At 33.0% G+C, this 25,245-nt stretch overlaps 1 protein-coding gene across 2 annotated transcripts in view; it reads right to left on the reverse strand.

Annotated features, from left to right (window-relative positions):
• Nucleotides 1-22,575, reverse strand: part of LOC119636761 (cyclic nucleotide-gated cation channel alpha-3) — a 247,546-nt gene extending 224,971 nt beyond the window's left edge. For both annotated transcript variants that reach the window (XM_038032360.1, XM_038032359.1), the window contains exon 1: nt 22,443-22,575. The gene's annotated coding sequence lies outside the window, so the exon portion shown is untranslated. The remainder of the gene's footprint in view (nt 1-22,442) is intronic.
• Between the last annotated feature and the right edge of the window lie 2,670 nt (nt 22,576-25,245).

The raw sequence follows: 25,245 nt of genomic DNA on the forward strand, positions 1-25,245 counted from the left end.
TTCATCTAATTAAAAATTTCCACATTTATTTTATGGATCCAAGTAGTATCTTCTATTCGTAAAAATATCGAAAATTTTATTTCTCTTTCTATTGAAATACTTTTTTAAATCGGACAAGAAGTCTGCTTAAAACTGCTTCAAACTAATCCATTTTGAAAAGCGTGCATCCTAGAACCAAAAAACGTTAGTGTACCAAATTCGGTCAAAATATTTAAAACAAAAACGGACAGACAAGTTTAAATCGATGCAATAAAAGGTGGGTTTGGCTTAGATTATTTTTTGTGTTGCACATACATACGTACAAACTTGACATATTCAGCGCTAGAGATACTATAGTGTGCAAATGGTATTATCCATATTATATGTGATGTTGCGTATATGAATATATTAAAATTTTCAATTTAATGTTACTCATACGCTTAAGTACACCATATGAATAAACAAACGACTATATTGCATAAAATTGTACTTCAATGAACTAAACTGAAATGTTTGCGTAAATGTCTGTGTATGTGTGTGTGTGTGCGGGTGAGGGTGCGGGTATGCAAAGGTTTATGGTTAATTAATTTCAGTTATTATTGTACAAGGGTTTGGCCAAAAACATAATCGTTATTGTTGTTGACATTGCCAGTGTTACGCAAACAATGTGCCCAGCAAACTATTTGTGATCTGCCGTAGTTTTTCTTCTTCCTTTTTGCTCTTTTTTTTTTTTTGGTTTTGGTTTTTTTATTTGGAAAAGTTAACAATTTTTGCTGATTGACTTTACACTTGAGTTTACGCATAAGCGATTTTTCCGGCCGTCATTTATGTCGTTTAAGTTATTGTTGTTTTTTCGCTTTCAATTTATAGTTAAACTCATGTAAGTTTTAATTGAAAACTGTTCGTTAGTATTAGCAAATTGGAACAAATTTTCGGACCTATTTTCTCGAAGGAAAATCTTCATAAAGTTTTAAAAGCACTACCGGTCGATGTTAGTACATTAATAACACACTATGCAAGTATCAAAGGCTTATTTAAGGGTACGAGCTGATCGGTCTAATTGCGTTAACTCAAAATTGTGATGCGCCAAAAAATTTTAATAATGATACCTGTTTTTTTTTTTAATGACCAGCCAAGTTGTTAGTAAGGATTACAGCTAGAGAGGGAGTGGAAGAAGGAAGTTATATTTGTGTACATTTGAAATCCATCCGTATTCATCTGTTTGAAGTACGTAGACAAGGGCACAAAATAAATGTTCTCTACGATAACATTCTTACAAAAATTAAAAATTTCGCTTGATGATCTCTATAGAAGACCTTAGGAGGTTGGGGCAAATGTTGGCGAATGTTATTATCAATAGCAACAACGAAGAAAACTGCTTTTCATTTTAATATGATATATTGTTTCGCTTCTAATGTGTTTCTATCGGCGTTGCGAAAGTTGCAGGGAATGTAAGTAAATGAACAATATGAAAAAATATTTGTCCCACTTTTTTATGTTTGTACATTTTCTGATTATCAATACCCTTTTACATATGTTGAAATCAACCTCCGTATTATTTTTCTTTTAAGAGTATGCATCAAATGCCTCGTGTCACCGATTGAGTTGCAGCTGTCAATGTCCACGTACAGTCATGTCTGTGACAAGAGAAAAATAAATAAGAACAATGTAAACAAATGCAAAACGAGGACCACATGATGGATGACCCAGCCCTTCTACGTTCTTAATATTTCAAAAGTTAAAAATTTATTGCTTACACTCTCCGTGATCCTCGCGAGTGATTGCGGTGAGATGTGTGCGGAAATAAAGAGGTGACCAGCTTCTTCAAAGTGATATGTAAATTTGAATCCAGAATTTGACCATAGACAGCCACGACACCACGTGTAGAGAACAACCATGTAGACCCTGCTGTGCTTTCTTTATAGCTTGAACATCTGGCAACGAAAAAATTTATTGTCTAACAACGAAGATATCGTGATTTGCGTCAAAAAGACGGCATGGACGAACCGCACTTTTTCTTTACGCAAACAATATAAAGGGAAGGCATTTTTGCATCATTCCCACTACAAGTAATGAAAGTTGGATTGATATTTTGAAAATTTTGGACATAATCCAGACATCAATCGCAAGACCGAATCGCTACGGCCAGATGCCGACAACTCCGTGTTTGAAAAGTGTAGCTAGCAATGGCCAACACTTCAAATAAACCGTTATATTCTATACAAAAATTCCGGCTTCATATTTACATACCGAGTAAATGGCCACTTGTCTCCGGCCTCATACACGTAAACGCGGAACAATCACGCAAATGATTTTTAAATACCATATTTGCATATCTTAGCTATTTCACTCAACCATTCGATGCAGGATTGTTTTGGTAACAGAATTAGATTAGATGGACACCAAGAGTCCCTTAGGCTTAGGGATGCCTAAGCACGCTTAAGTGCTGTAATAAGTTTTCCTGTTATACTTAAATACATGGACATACGAGTTGATTTTGAAGAGACTATGGGAAATTCATCTGCTATGAAGAAAGGAAGCACGGCCTCTGTGGACTGCACTAAAGCAAAAATAAAACAGTAGATGTGCGTAATGCTGGAATCAAAATTAAGTTAATCTACTGAGCATGCTTAAGTTGATCTTTGTTGAAATTATTTGAAAATTTTACTATAAATAATTTAAATATTGAGCCAATGTTATTGTCCCGCAGCAACCCTCTACTCAACCTAACAACAATAAAAAGCATCGAATGGAAAAGAACTCTCTTACATAGACAATTGTCAATTTCGACCAGGGAAGTCGAGTTGGACTTGTACAAATCTTATGAAGAAATTAGTTTCCCCTTATATATCATCTGTAAGCACACCCACCCTCATGTACAAGAGAAATTTTTTTTTGTGAAAAGTAAGAAAAAAAGAGGATTACAGCTTAAATATTTGTTCGGAATTCGAGTCACTCTAATGCTTGCCCAACAAATTCCTTTGTCTTTTCAGAAAATTCATTTGTTTATTTACCTGATGGGGACACTTAAGTGCTTAAGTAATATTTTATGGATTTAATAGCAGCGTTTGTTCATTTTATTTTTACACGCTTTCTTTATATATTCTTGTTATGAGTGTTGCTCCTTTGCTTCTTTTTCGATTTAACTTGTGCTCTGCTTTTTTTTTTCTTTTTTTTTTTTTGTTTTCTTTTCTTTTATCTTTTATTCCGCTGTAGTGCCGCCAACATCATCAAACGTTATTTTGCTTACTTTGTCAATTTCAAGTTTGTTTATTAATGTGCAAAGTCAACACTGTCATAATATTACGCTGATATTGTGTATGTGTCTGTCCTTATGTCATATTAAAAAAAATATAAATAAGCAAAAATATGAGAACAAAAAGACGAGCGAAAAAATTGCATTCGCTTTAGGACGAATATTGGATGACCACCAATTCAGATTATTTTTTTATTAATTAAAGGATGCATTTCAGCAGTCGACAGCTATTCTAATACGCTGTCAAACATATACATGCGGGATTTGCGTGCATTTTACCAAATTTTCATAATCTTGGACTGTCGAGGCCAGCCAAATACATGTGTGCTATCACAATGGCCGAATGTCTCGATAATGATCAACATACTAAAGGGTGTAGAGATGCCCAGAGGGATTAACCGACACTTCGAATGATTACATATTTACTTCTTTTTTTTCTTAAATGTGACGAATCTGTTAAGAGTTATGCCCATACATGCCTTAGAATGTCAATGACAAATAAGCTTGGGAAGAGAAAGATCGGTAAACGTTACGGTTTTACCGATTGACTACTCGCCATAGCTACGACCAAGTGTATTCTACCATACTGTGACTTAAATCTGCGTACAATGACTTGGTGGCCGTGATTGCTATCCTCTTGGATCTCGATTGAATCCTTTACAGATTTGTTTCATTAGCTTTTGCTGGAAATTACTATACCTGATCCTTTGCAGATGATTAGAAAATCCAAAAATATTATTATAATCTATATACAACCCTTTCGATTGTCGAGCAATAGTAATACAAACATCGTAACCGTATATGTATATGTAAATGTATATGAGTAAAGGTACTCATGGGAAATTTCAACAAATAAATGGCCATCGGGAGCAGCTAACAGTGAAGGGAAGAAGATTAAGGAAAAAGTAGATATATATACATATATATGTTTTATTTGAGAATTTTTTCACAAATATTTATTTTAATTCTATGTAGGCAATTATGGGTAGATAAGAGAAACAACAATAACGACATTGTTGATAGACATTTTTCTGTATTCGCTAATAATTAGAAGGACGAGCAAGGTGCAGCCATTTAATTTATTAAAATGTTTCATTTACATAAAATTGTCGTTCTTCGGAAAAACAAGGAAATGTACTTTGTTATATACTTTCTGGTTCCTCATGGTTGTTGTCGTTGTTGTTGTTGTTGTTGTTGCTTTCACTTTAATTAATCTTTTCAAAAGTTTTCATATAATTATCTTACTAAACAAGCGACAATAAAGATAATTGAAGAAGCCTTAAAGGTTTAATATACACAGACATAAATAAAATTTAAACGATTCCAACACACTGAAGTAGACGTGACTTATCACTTACAGTTACATATAATAGCATCCTTCAAAGTAAAACAAAAAACCAATCTTGGTTGCTTTCGGTGAGATTATCCTTTTCACTTCATTCGCAATGAATGCCTTAACTTAGGGAAACGTATGCAATTCGTCGACATGTATGTTTCCCATCAACATTTATAGGCGCAATGAACATAGCTTTTCATATGTGATAATCAATTTTAAGTATCTCCTGCAGTTATGTAATACCAAGCTTATAAACAAGTCGCTATTGTTTTGTTAAGAAATGGAATCACGATTAGAGCAAGGGAATCAGGGATAAGCCCATTCCACGTATCTGTTCATTTATTCGAAAATCATTTAGATTGGTTCCTAGTTGTCATATATAGTTTAGCAAAGCCAAGCTTATGAACAAACGAATGACGTCACTTTGCCTGTAACCATTTATCGAACTGTGACTTCTTCGTTCCAAAGAACTTTACGCACAATTTAAGTTATCTCGCCGAAATGTATGCAACATAATATTTGGGAACTTTGCATAAGACGAGTTCTGTGCCAAAGAAAGAGAAAAAACGAAACGATGGAAGCAATGCCTTTTCTACTTGCATCGCAACGTAGCGTTATTTAATCAAAGCGGGTCATGAAAAATGGACACGATACACTGTCGGAAACGCAAGAAGCTTTGTTAAGGGTCATGGCAACAACTAACATTGACAGCTAAATACGTCCTCCCAAGAAGATTAGAGCTGCTCCAGCCTAATGAAACTATAGGTGGGAAATGCTGCCGACTAGAAATTGGGAAAGTGATTTTTCCCTATAATAAAACTAATTCTCACATTGATAAGCCCTTTAGTAGGACTAAACTGAAACTTATTACCCTCTCCACTACGATATTTCTGATAAACATTTATCTCTTTCGATAACTTATGATCGACCATGGGCCCGATACTTTGCATTCTTATAACGTTTCCCATAAAAGAAAATACATACTTATATAATTCGCTTAAAAAAGACCAGTGTTTCTCTCTCCGACCCAAGCCAAGCGGAAGCCTGTCCTAACTAATGGTAGATAATTCTTTGAATGAAATGTATTTTATAATATTTTTGAAATGAAAAAATCGCTCTTGACTGCTTTTCTTGTTTGCTTTCAACTACTTTCTGCAACTGCTTAAGTACGATATATGATAATCGTTACAATTTTATTAAAAAATTTTAACAAACAAGAAAATGTAAATTTTCTTTATTAAAAGTACTCAACTTAACGTGTTACGTAACCAAACAGACGAATGCAAGGAAAAAATGAAAAGTAATTACCTCCTTTATCTGACGCGTTATGCCTTTACTATGGAAGGAGCTGACATATGCTCGCTTAAGCTTCTTATACTCATACACATAATAATTATTTTTCAATATTCCTTGAAAACACGTTTACCAGAGATACTATATAGCAACGGTGGCAGCATCGCCAAAAAATGTGAGATTGATTGACATGGCTCTGTTTGTATGGAATAAAAATCAAAGGGAGCAAAGTTTCCGCAAATATTGCCATACTATAGACTCTGGGCTCTGTCGCGTTAAAATCATGAAATGACTTCTGTTTTTTTTGTTTTTTTGTTTTTTCTGCTTGCGAAACCAAACCCAGATACATACGTTTACAACGTAATGCATTAATAAATTCAAAAAGGAAGCAAACGAAAAGAAAATCATGTGCATCACTTGCATTCGACGTATAAGATGAAAATGCACAAGTTGCTGTTGTTTTCCTTCTTTTCCTTCTCTTTTTTTTTTTTTTTTTTTTCATAGGTAAAATTCCAAGCACAAGAACTTATAATACGTAGACACATATGTATGCAAATATCTTTCATGAGAAATAACTCATATTTATGTACGTTTAAGTCATGGAAACAAACCGTTAGCGTTACGGTTTGTAAAGTTACGCTACACCTCTCAGTGGTGTAAGCAGCTAATGTATAAGTTTCTCAAAGTTGAAAACCACTTGCACGCATCTCTCGGACGATGTTTTCGTCTCAATTAACGCTTCCAAAGTTAGTTTTAAATGGTTACTATTTGACGCCAGCAAATTTTCTTTCGGTTTCTTTACAACATTGTCGTCTTTACTCCGCAACTTAATGAAGAATCTTCGCATCGAAAAATATATCGCGTCATTGCTTACGAACTATTTAAGTGTAATAGTTGCCTTATATAAGAGTAAAACGGTATGGAGCTCTACATGATTTTTGCCAATAATAAAATATTACCCGCGCGCAATATGCCTTTCATTTATACGAAACACAAGACAAGACAACACAACTATGCAGACGAAGTAATATCATTACAAAGGATATTGATATGCATCAACAACAACGAGTTTTCGGACTGCGACTACGAGAACATCTGAGAAATCTTAATAATCTAAAGAAGAAAGGAAAACCGCAAAGGCAAGCTTGACGGCCTGGACAAACTTCTTAAGATCGCAAAGAGTCAAAGTCTCATAAGTAGAGAGATAAAGAAAATTGTCCACGATAATCATGCACGTGTCCTGCGAGTTACCTAAGCATTTACGTATCCTAAACTCGTCTTCATCAGTCGTCTTCATTCCTTAGTGGTAGCAGATTTAATGAAACCGAATTTTTTTTTTTTAAGCTGCTAACCATTAAACTTAAACTAATCTTAACTTTAACGTTAATTATGTCAAACCGCGTTGATTTAAAACAAGGCAACGTTTCTTATTAAAAGTTCATCATATTCGTAATATATGTCGAGAGAGTATTTGCAAATTCGAATTGACTTTAATGCAATCCTTCCAGCGCTTTCAAAGTCTTCTCCTAAGTCGTCGATGCTCGATGAAAGTTCTTACTTAGTAAATTGATATAAGTTTTCCCGTGTATATGTTTTATTTATATTAAAAATTTCAATTTCATTTAACATATACTAGGTGTGCATATGCTTTACAACATATATTGCTATTATGGATCGAGGTACGTATGCAAAGATGAAAGAACTTAAATAAGAAATACAAGAAGGAAAACAAACAGAAACACCAGCGGCTTATATATGTTGTTATTGTAACTTTTGATATTCTTTACTCTGTTTTCCTTTTTTAAAGAAAAACCGCATTATCTGACTCTGACATATACGAGTAAATGCAACATAATATAAATAAATATATACATATATACGTATATATATATATACATATACATATATAGAATTTATATAAAGTATATATAACTCCTTGTAAGTGGGTGTATGTAAGGAATGCGTTCTTGCATGCCTTGTACTGCTTAAACTTTATTAGTTTTTTAATTGTAATTTCCTTAAACTTTCTTATATTGAAACTTTAGTGTTTTCACAAACGCTTGATACTTATATTAACTTAAAAACACACAACAATCTACAGTCATCTGCTTGTAGCTATTTAAATATATATATTATATATTTAAGTATTAATGTACAGAATATAAGGGCAGACAAAAGCACTCAAACACTTGTATTATATACATTAACTATTGGTGAAGCCATTCTGTTGTTTAACATATCCGGTCGTAGGATGTCCCGATCCTCTGTTAAGATCCTTATTATTACTTTTTTTCCGAAAAATATTAAGCCTTCTGCTAATGACGTAATGTTTTCGGTTTAAACCTCAGTGGCCATTCGAATCGAGAGATTGAACGAGATATACGTAAATAGTGCAGATAGGATATAATATAGTAAACTGCACAACATCAGGTCACGTACATCTGTGATGATCCATAACACTTGAAAAAGTGTAGTTCGTTATCTTCAAAGCATTTTTCATTTCTTTAGATGAACTACTCTTCGCGGGCCATCACCCACACTAATTACTAAGAAGACTTTAAAGTTGAGATTTGGGATTTGGATGTAGATCATAAAAAGAAGGTAATACCATCACTTTATCATCTGCAAACGTGTATTATGAGTGAGTTTAAGTTCTTCTCCAAAGAGTGCAAAAGACGTATAAATGCTACCTATGGCAAAGATTTCTCTCGACATTTTTTGTTTCTCTTACGATCGGTTTTGTAACATGGTTAATCACCAACGAGTTGCCACTACATGCAACACGTTGATGATCAGATAGAGATGGGCAACGAGGAAGAGTTAGTTTATGACCGCAACCTGACGCATGCGTGACTAAACACTCACTGTAGCTACGATCAAAGTAAAATCTACTGCACTGAGATTAGAAGCAGCGATTCTTATCTACCTTCCATAGCGATTGTTTTACCCGTAAAAGGCCCGAAGATCGTCTAACAAAATGATACATATTAAGTTCATGATTTTAATATCCGGTATTCCTTCGAAATTTCTCGCCTCTTAATACTTTTTCAACAAGAAGTTTTCCATTCTCTTTGCTATTAGCTAAATCGGTCTAAAAATTTGTAAGTATAAAGAGGATACATGGATTCTGCACCACGGCCCAGTGAGATTAAAGTTATGTTTGTTTTGAGTATGTTAGGCATTAAATTAGGTAAGTTCAACAAAACAACATAGTTAAATATAAGCGATGCTCGAGGGATTTCTTTTAAAGCTTTGAAAAATGATGCTTACGCTCCCAGGGCACATTACGCTACCAATGTCGCGATATAAATAAAATTCAACAATCATTTAGTTCATCAGAATTTAAACAATTTCCAGCAACAAGTAAAGCAATCAGCAAGCGATCAAGAGTATCAAGGAATTCATTTCGAGCGAAGGACGCAATACTAGTGTTGCTATTTCCGATTTCGCTTGATTTTTGAAGGCAATATTACCAAACAAAAAAGAAAAAACTCATTCAAGAAATCCAAATTGATGATTTCATACACACTTGCTTCTATTTAATTTCTTAATTTAATTTCTTTTTAAATTCGTGGCACTTGATGCATCCGCAAGTCTCAGAAATAAGGTAAAAAACATTTTTTATTTTTTGAAATGTGCGAATATATTCATTAACATAGAATTATACAATTAATCCCAAGCTTATCTAGCTTTTCAAAGCTTACAAACGCTCGAAATGGACTTCAGCTACTCTGCAGTGATATCATAATTTGATGCAAGCTCTTTTTCCACCTCAACTACCATTTTTGATTATCGAGAGTTATTTTTTATGCTATATTTCCGACTTTCTGGTGTAACAGTCTACTTCTTTATGTCTACTGCGTTCAGCATTATCGCTGTTCATAAGATCTCGCTTAAATTATGAAAAAATTCTTGTTGGAACACTTTTCAACCCGGACTATTGATGGAACATGTTTTAAACCCATGCTTAGGGTCGAACAGTTCTTTTACTTTTTTTTAAATGTAATTTTTAAAAAACACATTGAAGTCCGGATCATAACAAAGGAGGCATAATTGGATTGACTGTAACTCGTAAACGAAAGCCATACGATATTTTCAGAATCGTCGTTTGAGAGATGAAAATTCCAAAAAATAAACCATGTGTATGTGTCAGCCGCAGAACGCAAAAATTAAGAATATAAAATTTTATTGTCATTGCTTTTTATTTCTATAAAATAAAGGCTTTTATGTTATATGCTCCGTTTCACAAATTAATTGAAATATTATTTCTCCAGTTTTCCTTTATTAAATTTCTACTATTGTTCTACTTTGATTATATGCATTATCAATTATGGTTATACTTGCAGCCGAAGGACGAGGTTATATTCATTTTGTCAAAACGTTCACAATACCTAGAAAGAAGCTGGAAGAGACCCCACAAGGCGAATACAATGTGAAGCAATATTTAATTCTGAACCGGTTTAAACGTGTTCGCCTGTCCATATACCCGCCTCTCTGTCATTCCGGTTGCTTGCGTGCCTTATCTGTCCGTCCGTCCGTCAGTGTAATTTTCTGTTTGTTTGTCCGTCCGCCATTTTGATTTTTTGTCTGTCTGTCCGTCTGTCCGCCTGTCTGTACGATTGCAAAAATTAAGATATTAGCCCAAATTTGGCAAAAAGATGGGCATGGCAGATTAGCATTGAAAATAACAAAAGAAAAAAATCATTCCAAGACCCATCCACAGAAAAGAAAATTTTGCATTCTACTCCTTATTTATAAATTAAACGAGATGCAATCATAGAAATTTACGCGCATATTAATAGTACAATGTCTGTGGAAAACTGGAAAAAATCCGCCACCACTCTACGGTACAAGGTATCGAAATTTTATTTGTTGCTTTTTTTTTTTTTTTAAGAAAACACTTTTGGATATAAAAGAAGCCACCACAGCCGAATATAATTTCCTCGCTTGCTTTTTATTTAGTAAATGGCGAGAAAACACATTAATGTTTTTTTTTCAACTTGCACGTTTTTTTATATAAAAATTTTCATTTTCGATTTTCACGATTTTATGAGGAACATACAGTGTGTACAGTGTAGAGTAGGAGAGTTCGATGCTTACTTTTCTCATAATATTTACATAAATTTTCAATTATTTCCTTTAGTTACGTAAGCTATCTTATTTTCAATAAATAATTAATAATTTTCATGCTTCAATATTAAGCAGTTTTTATGAATTGATGCAATTAAGTTAACTGCCAACGAAGCAAATGCGTATAAATCTTCAACAAATACCTATCTATTGAAAGGCTTTTGTTTATACATATGCTTATGTGTGTAAATGTACTTCGAAAGCCGGAATTTGTTTACATAAAATTAAGTGAACTACTTTGTGTTAAACGATAATGTGACAAAACTTACAAAGTTTACATGTCAGACGACTAATGCAAATGAATGAAAAGAGAATATGGATAAGAAAGTGCTTTATATATATATATATATATATATATACAGTATAGACTTAGGAAGAATTTTTCATAATGAATGGAAAAATTCTTAGAAAACAATATCAAGAAAATGTTGCCAACAAATGCTCTTTAAATGCTCTTCAAAGAAAAAAAAAAAAAAAATTGCTCGCATTAAGAAATTTCCTAAGATTGCTTTTATAAAGACTTTGTAGTAAGTTTATTCTCATAAAAGCTCTATTGAAGATTTGCTTTCGGAATAAAAATAAATTACGAATTTAGTGGATTGTTGTATAGCAAAAATGAAAAATTCTCGTGAACAACATTTTTGTTTTTTTCTTGTGCATGTCCATTAAATAGTTAACAAATAAATGTTTTAAAGTCATCTTCAATCGTACAGAATTTTCAATCGCATAGAATCAGAAGAAATTAATTAAATGCGATTTCCTCTCCAGTGCATATATTAGACTACAAAATAAGCAAAAACCAAGTAAAAACTCCATTGTGAGCAACGGCCCACCATTAAATACCCTACACTACCTTACAGTTATGTAGTGGTCAAACATGGCCATTTTCAATAGGGTTCATCCTCTACTCAATAGACATCAGTGTACCAGTTTTTATCATAATGCTGATCAATTCGAGTAGCGTTCGCCTTTGGGCCGGAAGACCAGAGGACAACATACGGACGTACGTACGGAGCGACATGGATCTGTCTGCAATCCTTTTGGGTGCTGCATACAACCGCACAGCCTTAATATACCCTTATACCATAAGTAGTGTAAAGTATAAAAATGAATAAGTTTTTATTGAACCATTGCTATCAGAGTATTTAAGATGGAAGCAAGAACGGGATTTAAATGATTTTTGAACTTGACCGCACGACGGTGAAGAGAAATAATTTGAAATTAGAATCGTTTTTCTAAATAGCAAGGTGATATCTGAAGGCGCACAAAAACAGGAACTAATAGATAGAGAAAGCGACATTCATTTCTGGGCCGATCCTTGTTGCTTAGGTAAGAAGAGAGATTTAGTATAAGTAGCTAAATAAGTATCAGTAAGTAGGTAAACATAGGTAAATAATATGATAAAGTAAATTTCAGTGTAAGCTCAAAGGTCAGTAAAGATGGATTAAAATAAAGGAGGAAAACAATCCTTTTTCTTTGGAACGTAGATAGACAGGTTGAAAGTTTCAACAAGAATGTGCAATTAGTGTGATCAGGTCTGCTCCTAATCTTACCACAGAACCCTGGCTTCACTTCAGTTGTTGTATCAACTTTTCACGTTATCCTAAGTAGAAATATATTATTTGCATATTTTTAGGCGTCACAAAGAAATATGACAAATCTAATACAACTTTTGTAACAGTAGGTGAGATTTTTTTTTTTTTTTTTGCCCTTCAATGTCTTATTCAGAGCACACGAAATTAATGCGGCTTAACGTTACCGATTAAGATCTTCTACTAGACGTTAAGCAGTTACAAAAATTCTTATTCCTCTCTATGTTGTTCTTCTTGCTTAAGAACTTTAATTGACTTAAATACTTTGTCATCACGTACAACATAAAGCATTGACTTAGATATGAAGATTTATCTTTTGCTTGATAATCGATGGTCCAGAAAACATAAATATCTATCAAAAACGATGAAATTTAGTAATGGAAATATAATTCAAGCCGTTATTGCCAAAAAAAAAAAGTGAAAAAAAAAGACAAAAACAAAAAAAATGAAAGGAAAAGAAGAGAAAAAATCCTAAATTAAAGTAATTTTAATAATTTAGTCACGTTTCTACCGCAACAAATTTCGTTAGAAGTTGTGAAAACTCACACAAAAACATAGAAAACACACCACCGCAAACATCAACACATATATAAACATATATAAACATATCACATACTTACATATATAATGTCATATATATATATATGTAGCATCAATAAGCACGTACGCACATACAGCCAAACACGTTTGCATCGGTGAAGAGAGTATAAAATAATAATAATAATAATAATAATAAAAAAAAACGAAAAGCTCATAATTCTTTTTTATATTTTTGTTTTTCTCCTCTTATATGAAACATGAAAAATTTCTAAAAATTAAACTCTAAAGGAATTTATTTTCTAGGGAATCTTTTTTGGGGTACATTTTTAATTTAACAAACAAACAAATCTTAGTACAAAGCATTTGAAATTAACATGCGGAGCAGGAAACTCGAGGAGTCATTTATTGCGAAGAAAAAAATCGCGTTTAAACGTAACTAGTAGAAGCTTTAGAGACCCCAGAAGGTATGTTTATTGTTGATCAAGATCAAACTCTGAATTGATTTAAGCGTGTGTTAGCGTGTGTTGTGTCCGTTGTAAACATTCACTCGACTGCAAAACTCAAGCTATTGATCGCTTGTTTGGCGGAAATATTGGAATTTCTTGCACGCAGGTTGGTGCCAAATCTGTCAAAGGATACGTCTACAGTATCATATAAATAAGGGCTCTTGAAGGGTTTTTGTGAAAAGTATCTACAGCAGTTAAGTCTACAAAAATTTGAAGTCATATTCTATTAGGTGTTTGCAAACATTTTGATTACTTTTCCTCTTGAAAAAGACATTCATTGTGGAAAATTTGTGCAATATATATTAATCAAAAAAATCTCCATCATTTTCTATAACATTTCGCAATACTTTGGGAGCATGGCGATGAACGTATATTCGTTTGACAGCGATCCTCCCATTTTCGCACGACTCGCGTGCCACCCAAGCCATGCTGCACCGATCTGAACACGCGGTAATCGAAAAGCGCAAAGTCTGCTCAGTACGCTTCACGTGACGAAATTTCCCATTCGAGTTGCAACAGTGTATCCTGGACAACATTTGCAACAAGTGGCCAAAAAATGACATTCTCAGTCAATTCGTGCCGCCACTTTTAAATCGTTGAACCGAAAACCGACAATTAGGCTATGATGGAGCAGCATCACCATCTATGCCTGAATGTATTTGGTAGGCTTCGGCAGTACCATTATGAGAAATGTACAACGCGTAATAGTTTTAGTCTTGTTTGCTTTGTGATAAATACGCATAAAGCCCCAAAAATTGAAAATAAGAGAATTTAATAACTTGTAATTTTGTGTAGCATGGGCGATTTCTACCAAGTTTGCACCTATAGAGTAGATTGTTTTCTAAAGTAATTATGGAAAATTTTCGTCTTTTAACTTTTGTAGGAGGAAAACTCGCAAATTTTTGTTAAGAAAAACGGACTTGCATTCAGTTTATGCTCCACTGCGGGCTTCTAGTCCGACCATTTTGCCCCTTTTTCAATACCAACCTACGTGCAAAGACTTCCAATGTTTCTACCAAATTTGAACTCGATATCTTCGTCTTTGCGATCATGAGAGTGCCAACCACAAACATCACACAGACGGACAGACATGGCTTAATCAACTCGGAATTTCACACTGATTAAGAATGTGCATACTTTATAGGGTGTCTGAAGCTTACTTTTAGGCGAAAAAAAATTATGAATTTTGAAGTTATGAAAAAAAAAACAAAATGAGTATACTCCCATCGAACAGGGATGGGCGTAGAAAAACAAAAAAATAGTTTTTCATACATTTTCATATTCATATGACAACTCTTCCAACGTGTGGCCAAGTGTTGTCATACAGGAGGATGACTACGCGTCTGTTAGCCACTACTGCTGGTCTTTTTTTTTGCAGCAACGCATCGTTCAATTTGTTCAATTGACGAAGGTAGACACCTACAATAACAGTTTCATTCGGATTTATCGACTCGAAATACACTACGCCTTCACGCCTTCCCACCATACGGAAAGCAAAACAGATCCCTGGAACTTAAGAGCTTATGATGATATCAATAAATTTAGCTAAGCCGATATCACCCCATCCCATAAATCCCACTTTGTTCTTCTTGTTCCAAAGGCATCCAGTCAATTTCAAAAGAGACAAAGAATGCAAATATAAAGCTAGCCACAATACACTTGACAGTCGAAGATACGAAGATATGAGCTGGAATTGAAAAAATCATGTCAAAGACAATCAAAGGGAAATCTCGATTTTTGTGATGTTGTAAATTATCGCGGAATGCCTTTTGAATATAATGCTTTTTAATAATGAAACATAATACAGTTGAATTTATTTTTGTGTGGTCGGCCGCTACACAATTTCTTTTGTGTGCTTTGCTTTGTACGTTCCAATCTACAGCACATAAATAAATTTGCAAGAGCAAGAGATCGTCAAATTGAGCTGAGAACTTTTGTTGATTTTGGGGATTATTCTCCACATCTCTCCCCTTGTGATTAGCACCTGTTCAGATCGATGCAGTCATATATAGCAAGTCATCGGCCTACAAAAGTTGAAGATACGTGAAAATAGGTAGATGAATATTTCGCTTCGAAGCCGCGAACTTTCTACTGCGAAAATATTCGTACACTACGCAATAGGAGACCAAAGATCGTAGATGACGATGGTGTTTATTTCAGCTATTGAGCTGTGATACAAGTATTTTTTAATTAAATTTGAATTTTATCAAAAAATGTGTAGAACTTTTTTGCACACCTAATAGCATAAAGTTCGAATTTTTTTTTTTTGAAGAGCGACTCTTTTCATCACGATAACTTAACGATAAGACTTTGCGAAAACGAAAACTTAACTAAGCGCTCGTCCCGTTGTCGGATATACTGCTCTACACTTTTTCCAAGCTTTACGAACGGGGCTTGGAGCCAATTAAAATATTATAAGAGAAAATTAGAAAATGGAGATCAACTTTACCACCGTAAAGGGTCCATGAGAATTTGTATAATGACTAAGTTAAGCTTTATTGATACATTAAATATTTCTCCAAGGTTAGCCGTTACTAAATATCAGATTTACTGTTAGTGAAAGCATTTCACTTCTCTATACATAATTTCCCTATTCTTTTTTGACGGGAAGTCTTGCATCAAAAATCTGTTGAAATCTAATTCGACCCAACAGCCTTATCAAGCCAGTGTATATGAATGAATGAAAGGGAAGGGATCTACCGACTTTGAATTCGTTCAACAGCTCACTAATGTTTTACACTAACAAATATCTGTCATAATAAAATTAAAATTATATTGTTTTTCTTCCGTCTTCCTTTAATTCTTTTCTTTCTTATTTGATCTAATTTTCATAACAATTACCAATACTTTCTCATATATCACGAAACTTTTAAACTTTAAACCATTTTTATTAAATCAACAGAAAAAAACAAAGCCGCAGCTACAAGTTTTGTGTAAAACATAGCAACAATTCGGTTTGAATAGTAAAAACAAAAAACAGTAATAAAAAAGAAGAAAATAGAATTCAGAAAAGTAAGGCACGAAAAAAAAAAACAAGTTTGTGAAGAACAAAAATCGCAAACAAATTTCGTAAAATGTGAATTACAGCAACAATCGCGTATGTTTGTAGAGAGCGATGCGTAGGCAAAGGAAATGAATGAAATGAACGAGTGCCACTGCTGTTCTCGCTCGTATATGCGTGAATGTGTATGTATGTGTATATGTGATTTGGCAAAATAAAAGTTTAAATTGTGAGATGTTTTTTTTTTCATCGCTTTTTCTCCATTTTTCATATTTTTGTTGTTGCTATTTTTTTTTTTATTGTTGTTGTTTTTGTTGTTGTTGTTCTTGTTGTTTTTGACGTTTTTGTTTGCATTTGTGATATAATTAAAAATACATTCTCCGTACGATTCATTTGAATTCAGTTTATGTTCGTTCGCTCGTTCGTTCTCTTTCCCATTCTCGTCACCTCTCTTCTCTTTCTTTCTCTGCATTCATTTTTCTTTATTCAATGAAATGCAAGGTGTTCGCAAATGAACTGATAAAAATCAAGGAGAACAAGATGATTTCAAATTTTTATAAAACAAAATGCCTACTATACTATACTTGTTTACGAACTATGTTCTACGAGATTAAAATGGTTCAAGATCGATAGACTTAAAATGTCAATCAGTAGTAAATATCAAGGGGAGAAAGTATCAATAAAATTTGTAATGATCGTCTCAACACGTATCAGACTATGGTATCAAAAATAGCCAAAGCTCGAAGATCTCGATTCTTTGATTATATATATAATACCCAACTGACTACTTTTAAGTAAAGCAAATACATTATAGAAGCCATATGAGCCTTCCAAGCGGCTAGATTTGATAGGTAAAGCTTCACTTTTTTCTTAAGCAAAGCAATGATGCAATGCATTAACGAATTTCACATGCTTAAAATGATTTTATTAAGGAATAGTTTAGAAATGGTTTTCAAAGAAATATACAGAAAGTCAAGTCAACTTTAACTTCTCAGATGCTTTTTAATGGGATTGACCTCAAAATCCGCAATTCTTGAGAAGAGCTGCAATCTCAGTTGATTTATTCTTTAATTACCTCCTAACTTCCTTTAAAACAATTTCACAGCAAGTTCAACTTGCCTGTATTTCTTCTTCTTCTTCTTCTTTTTAAATTAACTATATCGGGCATTTCTCCTCTGGCGCTTGTTTATTAATTGGCTAATAATCCCTTGTTTGGAATTGGAAAAAACAAAATCTCGGATATGTAAATCATATTTTCGAACGTATCGCATTTCAATGTTTAAATAAAATTTATGTTCTATCGCATTGAGATATTGACTCATTTTGTTACACTCTTTATGTATTATTTTTTTTGTTACTTTTCTTGTTATACCTTGCATCACTTGTGGTAAGAATATATTAAATCTATGACAAAAGATGCCGGGAAATGTAAACGATATTTTCGAACGTATTCCATCGTATTGAGATATTGACTCATTTGATTACCCTCTTTATGTATTTTTTTTTTTTTTTTTTTGTTACTTTTCTTGTTATACCTTAGATCACTTGTGATAAGAATATATTAAATCTGTGACGATATATGGAACAATGAACACAAACTAAGCTCATGTATCTATCTGTCCTTAGGATATTTACCCGCGTAAATTTGTGACCAATCTAAGGAAATAAATTTTCAAGATATTGGGATCAAATTAAGTGCATGCTGGCGCACGAAAACTGGATGGAATCAAACTAAAATGCTCCTTAAACATAATTTTCTCTTTTGAAAAGGTCTGCAAATGAAAAAGCATATAATACTTCCCAACATAAATCGATGAAAAAAGTTTATTCAGTAAATTGGGGAAATTTGAATGGGATACGACCACTCCTTGAATCACTTTCCATAAATAATTAGACTTATAAAAAGAAAAAGATTTTATATGGCAATATAATGCGCTAAGCTTGCACTATACCGGTCTATTTTTTATATGATACTTTGTGGGGAAAATAGATGAAGAACTTCATTAGCTGGAGTTTTAAAAGTATATATTATGGTCGGCCTTGCTCGTTTACAATGCTTTCTCTTATCTTTATATTTATTTTAACTTAATTTCAACAAGCTCTTAGCTTATCATTCATGCACTTGGGGATATACCAATGTAAGCCTATACAAATTTTGCATTTTCTTTTTTTAAGAAAATTTTAAAAACTATTTTTCAACTAGTATTCAATCAATTGAAAAATATTTCATTTTCCACCCCTCATATAATCTAAGTGTAAGTGTGCTTAGATACATATTTGCATAAAATGAAAATCGAAAGACAAAAAAAAAAAAAAAGAAGAAACTTAAGCATATTTTGCAAAATTTCTCTGAGTACAAATTGAATGAATTGGAAATATTTTCATTTTTCCTGGGACGTATGAGTGATGCGAATTGTTTTGTATTTCTACACTCCTTTCGGACAAGCAAATCAATTAAAGATAAACAAAAAAGCATTGTTGACAAAAACTATTAAAAATGTTTACATCAGCACTAAAATGTTTTATTCTACTCGTACTCGGTATCCTAAAAAAAAAAAAAATAAATTTTTTATTAAGATTCAACAGAAGTTGAAGAAAAAATAGGCAAAATGCCAGCGAATAAGGAGATATATACATGAGAAGATAGTTTCGCAAAGTAAATCGAATTTTCACTAAATTGAAACATTTCCGATCATTGTATGCGAAGAATCCTAAAAATATTTGAACGGATTTTTATATCTTACACCAAGTGCGGTATTACGTTTGTGAGAGCTTGACCCACCTTTTATTGCATCTACCTTATGTGAGCTTCTCTGTCCGTCTGTCTGTCCTGTTCGTTTATGCTCAACTTGAAGGCCGCGAATATTTAAATTATTTTAATTTCGCCCAAGGATGAATGCTATTGAAAATAATTCGGATCGGACCAATTTTTCAGCCACTCCCCATATAACGCCTTGTCTTAAAGAGTCGTCATATGGATAAGCGCAGGTTGACACAGAGTATTTAATAGCGATCAGTTTCCTACTATCGTGGTTTTACTTGTGTCATATTCAGATTGTCTGAATTCAATAAATAATCTAGACGTTGCCTAAGCGATATCTATTGCGAATACGGTTTGCCAGTTTGATTAGAATGAGAAAGGAAAAGCACAAAATCTTAAGTTCTAGATTGTGATTGTTTCCACAAATGAAGTTCTACATTGTGATTGTTTCCACAAATTAAGTTCCACATTGTGAGTAATCTCGATTAATATTGTGAATGATTGCATGTGAAAACGGAACCTGCTTATCACTGAACATAGCTGTAGTAAATGCTTCTGCGAAAATGTGTTGTTTTATAGCTTGAAAATCTACCAACAATAATCACTCGTAATACCCATACATATCGTAGCGTAAAAACACCTTTTCCAAGAACGAGAAATGCCAAATAAGTAGCATTCGTCAACAGCACATTTTCTGCACTGGATGATGACAAAAGAAGATCGTTTTTACATCGCACGTTTACTGAGGGCAAAAGGTAAACTGTATTGAGTATTTTACTGACACTGGATCGCTTTAGCGGGAAAACCTTATTCCGGCCTTGAGAGACCCAAAGAGTATGGTCTATTATTAGCTGTTACAGTCTCCTGAAACGCTTAACATGAAATGCTACTGACAACAATCAACCGATTTGAACAGTTCACTGTTGAAAAAAAAAAAAAGAAGAAGAACAACCGGCACTTCAAGAAAAGCAACGCAAGATATTTCCGTTAATGCGTCAAAGATTGATTTATAGCACTTTAAATACACTCGAATGGGAAGCGCTACCCGATGAGGCTCACTCAGCAGACTTGTATTCACCCGTTTATTACATATTTGCATTAATGGTATGCACATGCTAAGCGCTATACGTAAAGCGCTTAGTGACTAATTTGCATTAAACGAGCAACAGTTTTCTTCAGAGGCAGGCAGGAAAAGGGTATAACTAGCGATGGTCAATACCTCGAAAAAAATATTTTCTATCATTTCCAACTACGGTTTCATATTTATATAGTTGATAACTGAAAGCAAGATTTTGAGAATAAAAAAAAGTCTTACTTGTAAGTAAATTTATAAATATGTAATTGTAAAAATTCCTCTTGTATATAAATTGAGGCAAAAAAGAAATACGTAAAAATATTATTCGAAAAGTAGAAAATATAAAATTTTTGTTTGTAAATGAAAAAACTTATTGTAGATATTCTTTTTTACAGAATTTATTTAATTCCTAAGCTTATCTGAAGCATGTTGCCCCTAACAGGCTGCATAAATGATTGGAAAGACCACACAATTGCTTGAGCAGATAAATGGCCATAAGCGCATACAGATAAACGTACAGATAGAGAAATGAAAGTTGAGAAAAGCGGAGCACACACATACATCGATCTGAAATGTCGATTTACATTTTGCAAAATATCGTCGCTTTTTTCTAACGGGTATACAAGCTTAGCATTAAGTTTGCCATAAAGAAATCTATTGATTTTGATGGTTCTCATCTCCTCTATAAATGACTGTCAATAAGCTTCTTGCCCACTCAACATCCTCCTCCTTTCGCTCATATGTCTATTATTAGAACTTTTCAATTCGTAGAAATGATAGCAGAAAACCGGTTTCTCTCAAATATGTTTTTGATTCAGTTTCTACAAATAATAGTAATCTGCTCAAAGTAATTAAGTAGAAAAACTTTACTATACTTTCACTATACTATCATAAAAACCTATAACTTGTTACAATTATTGCTTTAAAATTGCTTGCAAGCAATATATCGAAAACATGGCAAATAAGTAAAAACACTATAGTGGGACACAACCTACCATTAAATACCCTACATCATCCTATAATTATTTATAAAAGGGCTTTTCAAAATAACATATTATAATGGGTGAGGCCAAAAAAGTTTTTCGATCCGAACCATTTTTATTAGTATTCGTCCTTGGGCCAAAATATGTCAATGTACCAAATTTCATCAAAATATGTCGAAAATTGCGACCTATAGGTTTAGCACAAGAAAAACAAGACGGACAGACAAGCTTAGATCAATTCACAAAGTGACTCTGAATCGATCGATATAATAAAAGGTCGATCTATCTGAAATTCTTCCAGGCTTTGCATACATCCGTACGAACATACTGCACTCTTGCACTAAAAATCATGAAGATTATAATCAAAATATGAAAATTAGTCGAACTCATGGTAAGGCTATAAATAGCAGAATATTATGGGTTTATTACTTTTGTACGGCAACCAACATACAAATCTTTTAAAAACTCATTAGACATTCTTAGTTATTTCACATCAATATCCTACAAATACAACTTTGTTTCCTTCGATTGTAATTGTTATACCCTACACCAATTGTGATGCCAGGGTATATTGATTTTGTGCGTAAGTGGATAACACCGGCAAGAAATTGAAATGGATCCACCTTTAATTATACCAATCGATTCAGCATCACTTCCTGAATCGCTTAAAGCTCGTCTGTCCGTCTGTCCGTTTTGTGTTCGAATTGCGATTTTTCAGATATTTTGATGACATAGTTTGGTCCAACATCAAACTTCATTAAAGGTGGTTCGGATCAGATCACTTTTTCTCATAATAATGCAATTTTTTATTTTGGGAGATTGTTATATAAATAATTATACTAAGCGAAGTAGTGTAAGGTATTCAATGATCGGCCTTGGCGCATTATACTTTTTTTCACATATTTTACAATTTAAATACAATTAAGAAACACGGACGACGAGATCTAAACTAAATTGTAATAATAAATGTTAAAAGCGTTACAAACTTACTTTAGCTTTCTTTCCACGAATTCCGGCAACTTATTAAGTACGTTATGCCACTCAAATCCAAAATAAAAAGTTTTCATATATTCCGCAATAACACCGATGAATTTATCGAAATTTTGATATTTTTATTACACAAAAAACACGAACATATACATGTACACAAATATGCTTATTTTGATTTTGATTAGCATGAAATTTATATTATTTATATTTGCTGGTAGTCCAGATAAACATTTTTTTCTTTATTTATTATTTCTTTATTTTTTGTTATTGTTGTATCGTTGAAGTTTAAATTTACACTTTAAATGAATTTTTTTTTTCTCAATTATTTTATTATTTATCATAAATTTATGCTGCTTTTATCATAATTACTAAACAGCCTTTAATTATGCTACGAAAAATTTGGCAGTGCCCTTTACTTGTTTGATTACTTAACAGAAAAAGCATTTTTCAAAAAGCCAACCACTTAAGCGTAAAAATTTGCATTTTTTTTTTTTTTTTTTTTAATAAAATTTTTAAACATAAAACTTATTTTCACAGGCAAACGTAATTCATAAACGAAAATGATACGCGCACAAAAATAGCATTATTATTATTATTATTATGATATTCACTTGAACCTCCTCATAGCTCACGCCGAAAAACACTCTTCCGCACGCCAGAGACACATACGCACGCACGCACGACCGCACGCACGTAGTCTTATTTGAACTAACAAATAATGTTTGGCATTCAACACGCTAAACAATTACATTTACTGACGACAATGCCTCAATTACCCCGACATTACTATGACGACAGTAACAACAAATTGATGCTGCTGCTTTTGCGTTTGTTGTTGTTGTTGTTGCTGTTGCTGCTGCTGCTCGTAGTGGTGTTGTTACTAGAATCTTGTGTGAAACGGAGAAAAAAAACAGAAGATGGAAAAGAAGCGACCAACGTGCAGCATGCAAAATAAATGATGTTGAGAGAGAGAGAGAGATAGAGAGAGAGAAATAGATGGAGAGAGTGAGACGGGGAGAGACGGAGAAAGAAAGGGAGAGTGCAAATGCATACGTCAACTGTCTGTTGGTTTATTTTGGTGTTATTTTCACTTGTTCACTTGTTCACTTGTTTTTTTTTTTTTTTTTTTTTTCTTAACAGTAACTCTTTGAAAGTACTGGCTATATTTCAAATGTTGTTTCCAAATCTAAAGCTTTCTTAGCTTATATACAATTTTTATTAGTTTGTTTTTTTTTTTTATTTTAAGTTTTGGAGATTGGATGTATTACGTTTCATTTATTAGCTAATAGCTTTGCTATGCGCTCTGTTCATCCTTTATTTTGATTTTTCTAATTTTCGGGCAGTTGTTTACTAAAATTTGTTTTTTTTTTCGTTTGTTTCTTCATTTAAAAATCTTTCTAATCTCTGAAAGAAATTTTGAATTTTATATTACGTGCAATGTTCACGCTTTGTTTAAAATAAATTTTTTTTTTGGTTTTGTTTTTAACTCAACCACTCTTGCTGCTATCTTCATTTTGGTTTTGTTTAAGGTGTGCATTAAACATTGATTATTTAACCAGGCCATCCATGCAAACCTTACAGAGACACAGGATGTGTGCATAAACATATATATATAGCGTATAAAACACACAGGCACCAACACCATTACCTATAAAATACCACATCATGCGTACACGCACCAGACCGTATATCAAAGGAATAAAGAAAAAAATCCACAGCTGCTACTTGAATTTTTTTTTTTCTTTTTTGTTCTTTCCTCTTCTTTAAGCCACTAAGCTTAAAAATTTAATTAATTAAATAACAAACGTCTTTGGTTTACATATTTTCTATTTTCTTTTCATTCTTCCTCCACTTTACATTTTAATCCATCGGCATTGGATAATTGCCTTAATTAAAGTTCTCTGTGTGCCAAATAAAACAAAACCAAAAAAAAAAAAAAAAAACAATGAATAAAATAAAAAGAATTTTACGCGTTTGTTATGTGCTCATTTAGATTGTATGACCGTATGTGTACCTGCTGTTAGTGTGGTCGCTGTTTTATAAACATTTGTTTTTCTTCCAAATACGTCACAATTTCAGCAGCCGCGCTATACTTTGTTATACTTAACTTTTAACATACTTTTTTGTATGGTCCTTACGTCTTTACGATTTCTATCTAAAAGGAATTAATATCTTTTTTTCTCCCGAAATGTTGCCTAATTTAAGGCGATTTTCCTTCTTTTTTTTTTTTTAATTCTCGTTAAGGCGAAATTAATTTCGAAATTGCTTTTTAAACAAATAATTTTTAACTTAACAAAAAATATAAGTTTTAGTTTTTTCTCTATGTTTTTAGTTAGAAAAATAATTGAAATAGCGTTCCACACACAACAAACTCCGTCCAGTGAAGCTGCTTCAGCGACTGACTATATTAAGTCTGCTAGCATCTGTATTAGTTGTTATGATAACCGGAGGTTTTCCTCTTCATTGGAAGCTGCTATATGGAGACTTTTTTTTTAAGTATTAATACGTTTCCTTTATCTTTCCACAAAACAACGCTGACGGTTATATTCTTATCCCCGCATTCTTCTCTGCGATTCTATAAATTTCAAGCGTTGTTTCATCACTTTTCAGTAAAACCGCACATATTTTTATCACACACAGGCATTTCTTTACTCTCTCTCTCTCTCTCTCTCTCTCTCTCTCTCTCTCTCTGTCCCTCACGCTCTCCTTTTTCTTTCTTCTCTAAGTCTCCAAAGCCACTCATTTGTTAAGCACCCCTAAATAATTTCCAGTCATTTTTAACCATTGCTCTATAAAGGTTGAA

This window comes from Glossina fuscipes, unplaced genomic scaffold, assembly GCF_014805625.2.
Source record: "Glossina fuscipes isolate IAEA_lab_2018 unplaced genomic scaffold, Yale_Gfus_2 28, whole genome shotgun sequence".
Taxonomy (NCBI): Eukaryota; Metazoa; Arthropoda; class Insecta; order Diptera; family Glossinidae; genus Glossina; species Glossina fuscipes.